This window comes from Antechinus flavipes, chromosome 1 (genome assembly GCF_016432865.1).
Source record: "Antechinus flavipes isolate AdamAnt ecotype Samford, QLD, Australia chromosome 1, AdamAnt_v2, whole genome shotgun sequence".
Taxonomy (NCBI): domain Eukaryota; kingdom Metazoa; phylum Chordata; class Mammalia; order Dasyuromorphia; family Dasyuridae; genus Antechinus; species Antechinus flavipes.
The window spans coordinates 350,254,976-350,267,593 of NC_067398.1; the positions used below are offsets into that span (position 1 = coordinate 350,254,976).

A 12,618-nucleotide genomic window follows, 5' to 3' on the forward strand; every position below is an offset into this window, starting at 1 on the left:
GAGTTGAAGATAATACCCTAAAACTCATTCAGGGCAACTAAGGGAAAGCAAAAGCAACAAATATTTATTTCCTATCTGTTATGTAGCAGCCTCTGTCTACTAAGTTCTCTATAAATATTATCTCATTTGATCTGGGAAGATGGTGGTGTCTGTAACAGAGAAGGAAGGAAAAAGGGAGAGCTGGGTAGGGGGGAAGAGAATAATTAGTTCAGCTTTGAACAGAGAAGATACTTTCCAATTTTCTCCCTGACCCTAATCAATTCTCTATAAAAATGACAAATGAATGTTGCTAAAACACTTTTTCATCATATCAAAAACAGAGCATATTTAAAATCCCAAATTTTATGTATAACAAAAAAGTATAAGCTAGGATTTCTATATGCATGTATATAGATATATATAGAGATATATATAGATAATTTGTACTGAAGACAGATCTTTCCCAAACAATGGTACAACAACTGAATTTATATAAGATATCAGAGCAAGGGAAAGGAATGAATTAAAAAGTGAGCAAGGCAGAGGTGACCTATTTTTTTCCCCAATAGTAAGTGACAGGCTCAAAAATCTTTGTCTATTAAAGGGCATACAAATGTAATTATTTGTTAATTATATTATGCTTCAATTACAATAATTAGTTGATCTGTTCCAGTGAACATTCAGTAAAACAAGTATTTTTAAGCACCTTGTCCCTGGCAATGTGAAGACAAAAACAAAATAGTCTTTGCCCTTGTATTCTACTGAGAGAAGCAATATGTATACACATAAATATAATTCTGAAGAAAGAACAAAGATAAATAAGTGGAAAGTCTGAAAAGGCTTTCCAGAAGAGTTGTCACTTGGGCTGAGTCTTGAAGAAAAGCAGTTTCAGGAGATAGGGGATAGCCTAAGCAAAAGCAGAGAAGGAAGAAGATAGAAGTTCACAAAAGTAAACAGCAAATGGATTAATTTAGCTTTAAAAAAAATGGAAAAGAGGAATGTAAAAAAAAAAAAAAGAGTCAATCTAAAAAAACAGACAGAAATTAAATTGTGAAAGGCTTTAAAAGCCAAACTGGAGTTCCTATTTTTCCTAGAAACAATTATTGAAATTTCCTACATAGAGAAGTGACATTATCAGATATGTGCTTCAGGAATATCAATTTAGCAGTTTTGTCCTGTATATCTTGGAATAAGGAGACAGGATGCTAGAAAACCAATTAGATGGCTACTGAAACAGTGCAGGCAAAAAGTAATGTGTTTGAACTAAGGTGATGACTCTAGAGTGGAGAAAAGAGCACACATACCAGACTGAGAGGGTATGAGTGCAGGGGAAAATGAAGAGTTAAAAATGACCCTGAGGGCAGCTAGATGGCGCAGTGGATAGACAACAGCCCTGAAATCAGAAGGACCTGAATTCAAATCTAATAGCAGACACTTCCTAGCTGTGTGACCCTGAGTAAGTCACTTAATCCCAATTGCCTCTGCGGGGGAGGGGTATGAATGAATGAATGAATGAATAAATAAATAAATAAATAAATAAATAAAGGCCCTGAAATTAACCCGAGTGAATTGGTATCAGTAGAATTTTGAATGCAGTCCAGACTGAACTGTTTGGGAAAGCTCTAATCTCTAACCTGGCAATGGCCAGAGCTGAACAGATCAGGCTAAGGACACGTGTTTGGGGACACAGAGTAGCAGATATAATTTATGTTAGAATACGGAAAACAAGTTGTAAACAAGGAAATCTCCTGAAAAAGACAACTTAATAAACTAGGGTGAGGCAGTGCTTATATATAAAAGTGAGCTGGACTATGATATAATCATTCTTAGGTCTTGAAACAGTTATCATAGCTGGCACTTTTGGAGACAATATAAGAGTCCTTGAGTCTCTAGAAACAGTTAATGTCTCAAGTCTGAAGAGTCATGATTACTAAAAAGGGTTTTGTGACAGGAATATAAGTATAATACAAGGGAACAGGGATTGTGAACACGTGATGATGGGTCCTGGGATACATAGGGAACTAAATCCATCAGTGAACATCTGGTGCTGGTCCAAGCAATCATCAGAAAGTGATATCATACATCATGCAAAGGATTCCTGTTATGCCAACCAACTCAGGACACAATCCGTTTGCTGTGCTTTATCTTTGTAAAACAGGGTATCTTCAAAATATTTTGATACTGGAAAGAAAATGATTATAGAACAATATGAGAAGCAAAAGCTATTAGATTTGGGAATTTAGAGATTTATAGATTATTGAAACAGTTTTATTTCGTTAGATTACAAGGGGCTACGTGTCTGGGTGTAAGAAAATAAGAGTCAAGGAATACATTAGTCAGTTTTTTGTAGGAATTTAGCATAACACCGTAATAAATAAGTGATTAAGCCTCACTGGATTTTTGTTCCTATATGGTAGCTAATTTGGTACAGATTTTTACCTAAAAACTTCAGGACTAACTTTATTAAAGTCAGGCATATTCAGTTTATGACAGAAGCCTAAGATCTAAGGGAAAGAGTCAAGAAAAAGTGAAAGAGAAAAGCAGCAAGGGCTAAAATCAATTATGGATAGGCAAAAAAAGAAAATTTAAGGAAGCTACCCTAGAAAGAGTGCTGAAAAAGGAGATGAATTCATGACCAGAGCCTAGGAATAAACTTTAAAGATGAAGAGACTAAGGTTCAATGAAATTAAAATTTTTATCCAATATCTATATATTAGAAGAATGACCTGGGGTTACATATGCAGAGTTAGAATGTAACAGAGTCAATATGAAACCCAGATTTTAATTCCAATGGTTTTCTACTATACCAGGGTAGATGCTTCACTGCCTGCTTAGAATTAGTCAACCTGTATAAAATGCTTCCCATAATATGATATACTTGATTCTATAAAAATCTGAACATATAATGAATCACATAATGGTAAGGACTAAGAAGGGGCCACAGGAAAATTTAATGAGAACTCCATTTACATTCCTGAGGACTGAGAGTAGTAACTGCAAATATGGCAGTAGTTGACCAGACAATTCTTCATTGTTCACCAATTGTATCCCTTGGATTCATCTGTACCATCTATTCTCTCTCAAAAAAAGGGGGAAACTAATCAATCAGAACACTCATCATCTCCTCATGGAGATTGTACCAGCTTTCCTACTCACACTTCATCTGTACCCTCAGTACACTCTGCTCCTTAGATCAAAAGAGTAGAGGGAGAGAAAAAAAAATTCTTCCTCAGAATCTATATTTAAAGAGAACTAAAAAGTCCAGCCAATTCTTCATTTTCCAATAGCTGCACTTCTTTGATCAGATTCCACATCATCATTCCCTCCCCATCCCACAATCTTTTCAGCTTCTTTTTGTGTTGTTTTTCCCTATTGGACTGCAGGCTCCTTGAGGGCAGGGACCAGCCTCCTTTTTTCTTATTTGTGTCCCTAGTACTTAGCACAGCACCTGGCACATAATATATGCTTGATAAATGTATATTATATCACATTATATTGTACATAAGTGCTGCAGAAAGCCTCTTGTGGTTGGATGGATTCTTGACACTTTCATTAATTTATCACATCCTATCTAAAGAAGCAACTTAATTGTTCATCTACAAACAACTGAGCAACTGGGGTTCCCCAAAATAAAAGCTTATGCAACATGGTCACTTTTTCCCTGACCTAGGCTGGACTTCTCTCAGCATTTCTTTCAAGTCGCTGTTCAAGCCACATTTCCCCTATGTGACCAGTCCATCCACAATAAGCTTTTTTTTTCTGAATTCCTAAAAATCTCCCTACATTATAACTAAAAGTAGGCAAGAAGAAAGTAGGAAATTCAGGCAGCTTATGAACATGTAGAATGTGTTCCAAAAGTTCATTTTTATATCAATTCTTTGTAATTTAAGAATGCCCTTTCCCATCTCAAGAAATGTGAATCTAATCTAATATTTTTGTTGCCCATGTCCCTCTTTAGTTAACAAGAATATATAGAATCCATTAATAGTACATATTCATCAATATGATTTTGGATTCTAAATCATTCCCTACAATTGAGGTGGGGGGAGGAATCAGCTGGATACTTTCAATATAACATTAATATAATAAATATGCTCACTTAAAGAGATAATATATATATATATATATTAACAATGGCCAATACACTTCTACCTGTATGTGTGTCTATGTGCACGTTTCTGGGGTTTGGGAGTTTTTTGGCTCGTTTTTTGTTCTTTTTCAAAAAATGGATTACCACAGCCTTTTTTGTAGTGGCAAGAAGCTGTTAATTGAATGGATGCCCCTCGATTGGAGAATAGCTGAATAAGCTATAGCATATGAATATAACAGATTATTTTTATTTAAGAAATAATGAGCAGACTGACTTCAGAAAAGCCTGGAATGACTTATATGAACTGATATTGAGTAAAGCTAGAAGAACAAGAGAACAGTAACAAGATTATTTGATGATTAACTGTGATTGACTTGGCTCTTCTCAACAATGAGATGATTCAAGACAATTCCAATAGACTTGAGATAGAAAGTGTCATCCATATCCAGAGAATGTGGATGAAAGCATAGTATTTTCATCTTTCTTCTGTTGTTTATTTGTTTCCTTGGTTTTTTTCTCTTTCTCATGGCTTTTTCCCTTTTGATTTGATTTTTCTTATACAGCATGACGAATATGGAAATATATTTGGAAGAATTGCACATTTAAGCTATATTGCTTGCTGCCTTGGGAAGGAAGGAGGAAAAATTTGGAATATAAGGTTTTGCAAAGGTAAACGTTGAAAGCTATTTTTGCATGGATTTGGAAAAATAAAATACTTTTTTTAAAAATTAAATAAAATAAAATGGGTTACAACACAAAAAAGTTAGCCAGTGAGAGGCAGCTAGGTGGCCCAATGGATAGAGCACCAACCTTGAAATCAGGAGGACCTGAGTTCAAATCTGATCTCAGACACTTAAACTTCCTAGTTGTGTGACCCTGGGCAAATCACTTAATCCCAAATGCCTCAGCAAAAAATAAAAAAGTTAGCCAATGCTCAATGTACATATGAAAGGGAAGCTCTTAATAAATAAGTTCTAATTACATTTCTAGTTCTAAAAAAAAACCCCACAAAATATTCTGCTTTAATTAAAACTGTCAATAAATGAAAATTGTACTTGATTCATAGGTCTTGAATTTCATAGCAGGTGTCAAAAGTTTATTCAACAATTTTCCATACCTATAATTTAATACATAATACTTATCAATGGTACAAAGAACCAAATTTTCTAGTTAAGCACCCACTATAAGTTCATTTACCCAATCTACGCAATTAATTTTTTGTTTGTTTTGCTGAGGCAATTGGGGTTAAGTGCCTTGCCCAGAGTCACACAATTAGGACGTATTAAGTGTCTGAGGACTCAGGTCCTCCTGACTTCAGGTCTGAGGCTCTATCCACTGCACCACCTAGCTGCCCAATAATTATTTTTTAAAACTGGTATTTTATATAGTGCATAAGAGTTTGCAAAGCAACTTAAATAAAAGAATTAGGATGGCTAAACAGGCACCACTAACCTAAGAAAATACTCTTTATAGTATGAAAACATCAAATTAGAAATCTCTCATTTACACATTTAAAGTTTGCAAAGCACTTTCTTAACAACTATGTGGTAAATACTCCAACGATCAGTCTCATTTTAAAAGTAGGAAAATAAATATTCCTGAGAGATTAGTGGCTTATCCAAGTTCAAGAGGCTGGAAGAGATGCCCAAGTTCTCTGACTCTAAATTCAATGTTTCTAATATTACATGATAATGTCTTATAATACTATCTGTTCTGTAAAAATCAAATAAGAGGCTGAATTCATAAGAACTTTAAGATATGAGGGATCAACTCTCCAATCTTGGGCAATATTAATTCCATGCTAAACTAGTATCACTCTAACAAAATTACCACATACAGGATGAGTAATAAATATAATCATAAAGCATTTCTGAAATTCTAGGTATAAATGTACATTCAAAATATTTTTCCCATGCTCTATAAATAGATCTATCTTGCCTATGTTCAAAATGTTAAATGGCTTAATGTGATGAAAGGTATCAACTTCCTTTCTTCAGAAGAGCCTATTTCACCTCACAACCTTTTACAGCCATCTCTATGAACATGGCACGCATATGACATTTGGTCTGTCCACATAGAATGTTGATAAGGTAGGAATTCAATTTGAAATAAGATCTAGATTCAAATCTCCATTTACACCTTAGTGACCAAAAGGAAGTCAATTAACTCTTATGGGTCTCAATCTCAAATGTAAACAAGATGGTTTGTATTAAATGATGTTAAAGATCCATTCTAGTTTTAAATCCTATGATTCCAATGACCACTTATCCAAAATAAAGTTTAAAAATGAAATTGAAAGAAAATAGTCTCTCTATCTTCAAGTTGATGTCAAACAAATACAGTGATAGTAAACAAGCAAAAGGATGGCCTTTTTGAATGTCTTCAATACCAAAGCAAGTATTCATAAAACTTAACTTATCAACAAGCATATGTCTATCCATTACAACAGATTATAAATACATGAAGAGACACAGTAAAGTGAATTTTACACAATCAGAATATTGTAAAAAATTATTTAAAGAAAAATTATGTTGCAGCAAATATCTCTAAATATCTATTCAGTTCAGACTTTTTTTCAATTTGCTGCATCTAAAAATTCTTTCATTTTAGATATTCTAATAAATATTCAGCTTCCAATAATGAATGTATTTTCAATATATACTTCAATGGACTATTTAAAAATTTACTTCTATATTCACATTATGAATGCATAGACTATGAAAATACTAAAAAAACTATGTAAAAAATTTTTGAGAACTTTGTAAATTTCTCACAATGATTTTAATGCCTGTAGTCTAAGTTTACAAATATAATTTAAGTAATAAACTTTGGATCCATGACTCATAGCAAATGTTACATAGAAAAACACAAGCTATCACTGCTACTGATTAAACTCAAATTCATCCGTCATCACAAAATCATATATTGATACATAGAAAGAAACTAAGAGATCATCCAGCACAATCTTTTCATTTTAGAGATGAGGAAAATGAGGCAGAGAGGTTAAATCACCAGATCCACTCTCTTCTCCCTCTATACCAAGTCTCAAAATCCTGGGTGTGCAATTTTCTGAGCCTAACCATTGCCCCTATGAAGGAGTGAAGATGGCCAGCCAGCTGAACCTTTGAACTACTGCACAGCAAGTGATGGAAATAAACCATAGGATAAAAATCCAAAGTGGAAAAAAAAAAAAAAAAAAGGGGTTATACAGCACTAATCCCAAAATAAAAACTTTAGAAACCTGAAATCTATCAGCAAATAAAAGTGGTGGTAGATGTCACAATCCTATGGCCATGGGACCAAAACTGAAAAACATCTCAAATATGAAACTATGGAAAATATCTTAATTTTAGCAGAGGTGATTTCAAGCTCGATCCTTAGGTGAGATCAAGGCAAATGACACCTATAGCCCAAGACACGGTCGACTACTCAAAGGCACCAATCCCACTTGCCACTTAGAATTGTTCCTCTCCCCACCCCCCACTCCTTATTCGCAACAAAACAGCATCACCAACACCTGGAATCCAAAAACCACTGCAAGGTACCAAAGGACAATCCTGAACCGTCTAATCCCCAGAAATAAACGTGACACTGTCCAAGAAAAGAAGAAAAGCCACAAGACCCCCTGCAAGACTCTCTAAAGTGCCCCCGGGATATCTGGCACAGAGCTTAGCTAGTGGCCTGAAACCACCTGACAAAAGCCGATTTGTGGGAGGGAGGGAGGGAAATAGGGAAGTAGAGCGCTGTGGGAGATGGTGACAGCTGGCAGCTGCTCCCAGATGTTGAATGACCTTTGACCCCTGACCCTTTCGGGTCAGCAAAGCCATTCATCCCGAAGCTGCACCTGGAAACACCCCGAAGCTTCTTTACCTTCCTACACGTCGCGGGGTCGGCCCGACCCCTGCCACCGATTCCCCAGGAAATGAGAGCAGCGAGAGGACGCTGTGGCTGAGAGATGCGCGGGCGGGGCCGGAGGGCTCCGGCTCCTGCCCCACCGAGGTCCTCGAGCGCCCCGCAGGCTGAAAGCGGCTGTGGCTGTGGCTGTGGCTGTGGCTGTGGCTGCCGCTGTCTCTACCTCTGCTGCCTCCGCCGCTGCAGTAAATCAGCTGACAGCGGCCCCAACTGCTTCACCACGACTGTCGCAAAAAACGGGGTTAAAAAAAATATACCCACAGCTTCCCCACACCCAAAGACACAGTACGGGTTTGATCGACGGCTGCGGGACCCAGCCGGGTTGCCATAGAAATGGAGCGGAAGAGGACTTCCTTCCTCTCCTTAATTCCCACCCCTCTCCCCGCCCCCTCCTCTTTCGGGTATCTTTCTCGCTCTTGCCCCCTCCCTCCTTCGAATCTCTCAAGAAAAGGAGTCTCTGAGTCTCTGAGTAAAGGAGGCCGCTACTGCCATCTTTGTTGTGGGAAGTGAGCGCTAGATTCTTTACTAGAGTCCCGGGGGAGGAGAAGGAGGATAGTGAAAACGGAAGGGGCGGCCTTAGGGCTGAATGGGAGGCGGGCCCCTTAGGAGGAACTTCCGCTATAGGGAGGTTAAAATGCGGGGCGGTGACCTTGCGGCTTCCCTGGGGCTTTTCTCTCTTGGAGGATTTACCCTCCTTTTGGTCCCATGTGCCCTAGGGCCCAGGAAATGGAAAGGTTCGAGTTCTCTGATAAATGCCCCACAAAGGCTTCCAGCTCCTGTCAGTGCTAAGGATACTAAGGGGGAAAAAAAAACCTGTATCTGCCCTCCTGGAGCTCCCTAATTGGGGAAACAGTATACAAACAACTAGGTTACGTGTTTGATGGAAGGTTGCTAGTCTTTCACGAAGAGGACCTTGACTTCAAGATATGATACCATAACATGCAAGTGTCTTGGATTAAAGTGAGGGAGGGCTGCCATCTCCCCTGGAAATAGCCCTTGATGCCGTGCATTGTTCTCAGTTAACATTTCTGACCCTTTTGGGCAACTATAGCTGATTGAATGAAATGATCAAGGCAATTCCAATAGACGTGATGGAAAAGTCATCTGCATCCAGAGAGAACTATGGAGACTGAATGTGGATCAAAGCATAGTATTTTCACTTTTGTTGTTGTTGTTGTTTGTTTGCTTGGGTTTTTTTTTTTTTCTTATGTTTTTTTTTCCCCGAAAACTGCATAGATTTAGTAAAATAAGTTATTACCAAAAAAAAATAATAATAAATTCTCACTTGACCTTACTTTAGACGCATATTCTGTATCTCCTTTACGCAGCGAAACTTTTTGCTTTCACTTTTGCCTTCCCCTTAACCTTATATAATCTGAAGAGATTACTTAACTGAAATTATTCTCCCCAAAATTATATATGATTAAGGGACCATTACATCAAAGGACATTTCTTCAGTCATCTTTTTTGCTTTATGCCATTTGACATATTCTTTGGGGTTTTGTGACAATTTTGAAATGTGTAAGAATCATGGTTAATAGTTTGAAAGAATTGAAAGAGATTTTCTTAAAGTCACTGAAGAGTTTATGTCATAGTCGATGTAAAGGAAGTCTGACAAATTAGAAATAGTTTGAAAGGGTTTTATACACTGAAAATTTGGAGCTTAGCTAGCCCAATAACAGCCCACAAGGTGGTAAAAGAAAGATAAGAAGAAGCCAAGTAAGGAGACAAGGTATCGTTAATCAGAGAGGAAGGTTTTTTTGCAGAGGACAAATAAGGAGCAACAGATAAGAGATTTGGGGAAAGGTAGAAGGGAAGGGAGGAAAAATTTGGAACTCAAAATCTTACAAAAATAGTATTGAAAACTATCCTTACATGTAATTGAAAAAAATATATATTAAGTGAAAGAGAAAAAATAATAAAATATAAATTGTTAATTGAGTCAGTAACTTGCCCAAGCTCACGCAGATAATAGGTATCAGAAGGATTTAAAACCAGGTTTTCTGATTCCAGAGCAGTTGCTCCTTCAATTATACCAAGCTATATTTTGTTTGAAGTGAACAAACATTTTAGCTATATCATGGGTAAGTTTTGAATATGCCTAATTGCTAGTGAATTTTGTACTACATTTATGCTCTTTAATATTTGCTGCCTCAGATCTTACTTTCACCCCATTCAGATTTAGCACATTTTCTTTATTGTAGACAGGGAGGCATAATAGAATACAATTGGCACCAAAGCACCTAGAAGTGCTATTAGAATATCTGATCCCAGTTTCTTCATATATAAAATGAAAGAAGTGTACTAAATAGTCTCCAGATCCTTCCAGCTCTAAATGACTCTGAATTTTTTTAATTGAATTACAATTTGTGCTGAACACTGTGCTGGCATAGAAGATAGAAAGAAAAAACAATATTTAGGGAGCTTACAATTCAAATAAGAGATATATGTACTATCTGTGTGTGACCTCGGCCAAGTCACTTACTTATATGGAATTCAATTTTTTTATGTGTAAAAAAGAAAAAGTTGAATTAAATGAACTTTATAGGCTCTTTAGCTCTATTAAAACATGTTGGTGCTATAATTACGGAAATATATTTCATATCTCTGTCTGACTGTGATTAATGAGATGACCCTAATTAACACATTGTTATAATTTGTCATTCTAAAAACACATTCTTATTCAATTTATTTTGGTCCACTTATGTCTAGATTTTTATCTTATTCTTAGCACCTTTGATTTACCCATAGGGTGAAGGAAACTTATAGTCCTTATTATACAAATAACCATATTATGTAAGACTATCTGAGCATTATAGAGATGTTAAAAAAAAAAAAAAAGCTATGTGAAGTGACAATATGGTAAGAATGTACATTTGATTTATTTGGGGATTTCATTGGGGCTTTGAAATAAAAGGTAAGATAATCAAACTCAAATTTTCCTAACATTTACCAGCAAATAATCTCTAAAGGAATTAATTTTGTGCTATACCATTGGTATCCTCAAAAAGAAAAAATGTAACTCATCAATAAATCTTACATCCTAGTAAAGTTTATTGAAGAATACTATCTTTTACAGTTAAAAAAAAAAAAACCGACTTCTCAGAGACTAGAGACAGAGGATGCTGTGCTTTTCCTACTGTTTCTTTGGTCAGGTCTCCATTAGCTATTAGGCACATTTATTATCTACAGTAGCAGACAAGTTAATGAGAGTAGATGCACCAAATATGATTTTTTAGCTTTCCCCTTATATAGAAAAAAAAAGATTTCACTGTGACATGTTAAGTGATATTTCATCAGTTTTACTCCAATCTACTTCAATTTACTCCATCTACCTTGGGAAGTGATGGGCAAGTACTGGTGTTATCTGTTACTTCTGAATCCAGATCTGTATACTTTGGGATCTTTAAGCATTATAATTGGCAAAGGAGGGAGGAAAAAAAAGGAAGGATAACAAATTTGACCCAGCCAATGACTGATTTTATATAGATTTATTGTTCACCCCTCTATTGGAGCCTACTTTCAAAACCATATTCACCTTTTATGAAATATTTTTATGAAAATTTCCAGAGCCCAGTAGTCCAGGCCTCCTCTACCTGATGTCCCACTAAATCCCAATGGTAAATGAGAAAAGGGGCTTTTGGGTTTAGTAAATCTAAGTTAGCAAATGATTTTTTTTAAAGGGTTATTTAGTTTGTTCATGCCCAGAATTTCAGACTCGATTCTTAATCCTCCCCAGTTAGTCTTCAGACTTTAAAGTATGCTACTTATATAGACACAGTAAGCTAAGTTTTTGTTCATTATCTTATATATTGGGATACTTGGCACTAATGAATAAGATCAACAGACACCAATTTCAGACTAGAATAGGCTACTAAAATGTAATTACCATTACCAATGTTTCATGTGTAAGGTTTAATTGAAGTTGAACTTTGAAAGGTGGATAAGAATCCAACAAATAAAATAAAAAGGATATTCTGGAGTAAAGGAATAGAATGAAAACAAAGTTCAGACTGCAGGCATGTTTGGAACAGAATAATCTAGTTTAGCTAACACATTATATGAATAGGAGTTATATGAGTAAAGGCTGAAAAGTTAGAGTGACATCAGATTGTTTAATTTTTGCTCAGTAATAAGAAAAGATTTATAAAATACTTTTTTTTTTTTTAACAATGGCTCCACGACCATTGTTACCAATGTGAGATATTCCCAGGTATTGGCATTCTGTCCCTATTTCAAGTTATATTGTATTATACTTAGCAGCATACTGGTTTCTTTAGCATTAGGGACTAGTTTCATCCATGTCTTTGACATCCAGCTCCTAGCACAATGCCTTGAGAATGATAGATACTTAATTTCTGTCAGTTAAATTGAATCACAACTGACCATTATGCTCCCTTTAAGTCTAAGCTTCTCTAAGACTAGAAATAAAGAAATGCAGATTTTAAAAAAGGAAGGAAGCAAAAACTGAGTGCGGTTAAGCTACCTAAAAAAATTCTTATTCGATATTATTTTGATATCTTTCACAGTTCTCTTTTCTGCACATGACATGGATAATCAGAATCCATGACAGTTAAATACTTTTAGTTTTAAGCCTGTTGTGACCAAAGGTTTGGTATTTCTTTTTAAAAGGCATT

General features: G+C 35.9%; 1 protein-coding gene across 1 annotated transcript in view; it reads right to left on the reverse strand.

Moving 5' to 3' along the window:
* The window catches only part of WDR7 (WD repeat domain 7), a 500,592-nt gene extending 492,571 nt beyond the window's left edge, over positions 1–8,021 (reverse strand). Inside the window, exon 1 of the mRNA XM_051969585.1 lies at positions 7,940–8,021. The gene's annotated coding sequence lies outside the window, so the exon portion shown is untranslated. The remainder of the gene's footprint in view (positions 1–7,939) is intronic.
* Between the last annotated feature and the right edge of the window lie 4,597 nt (positions 8,022–12,618).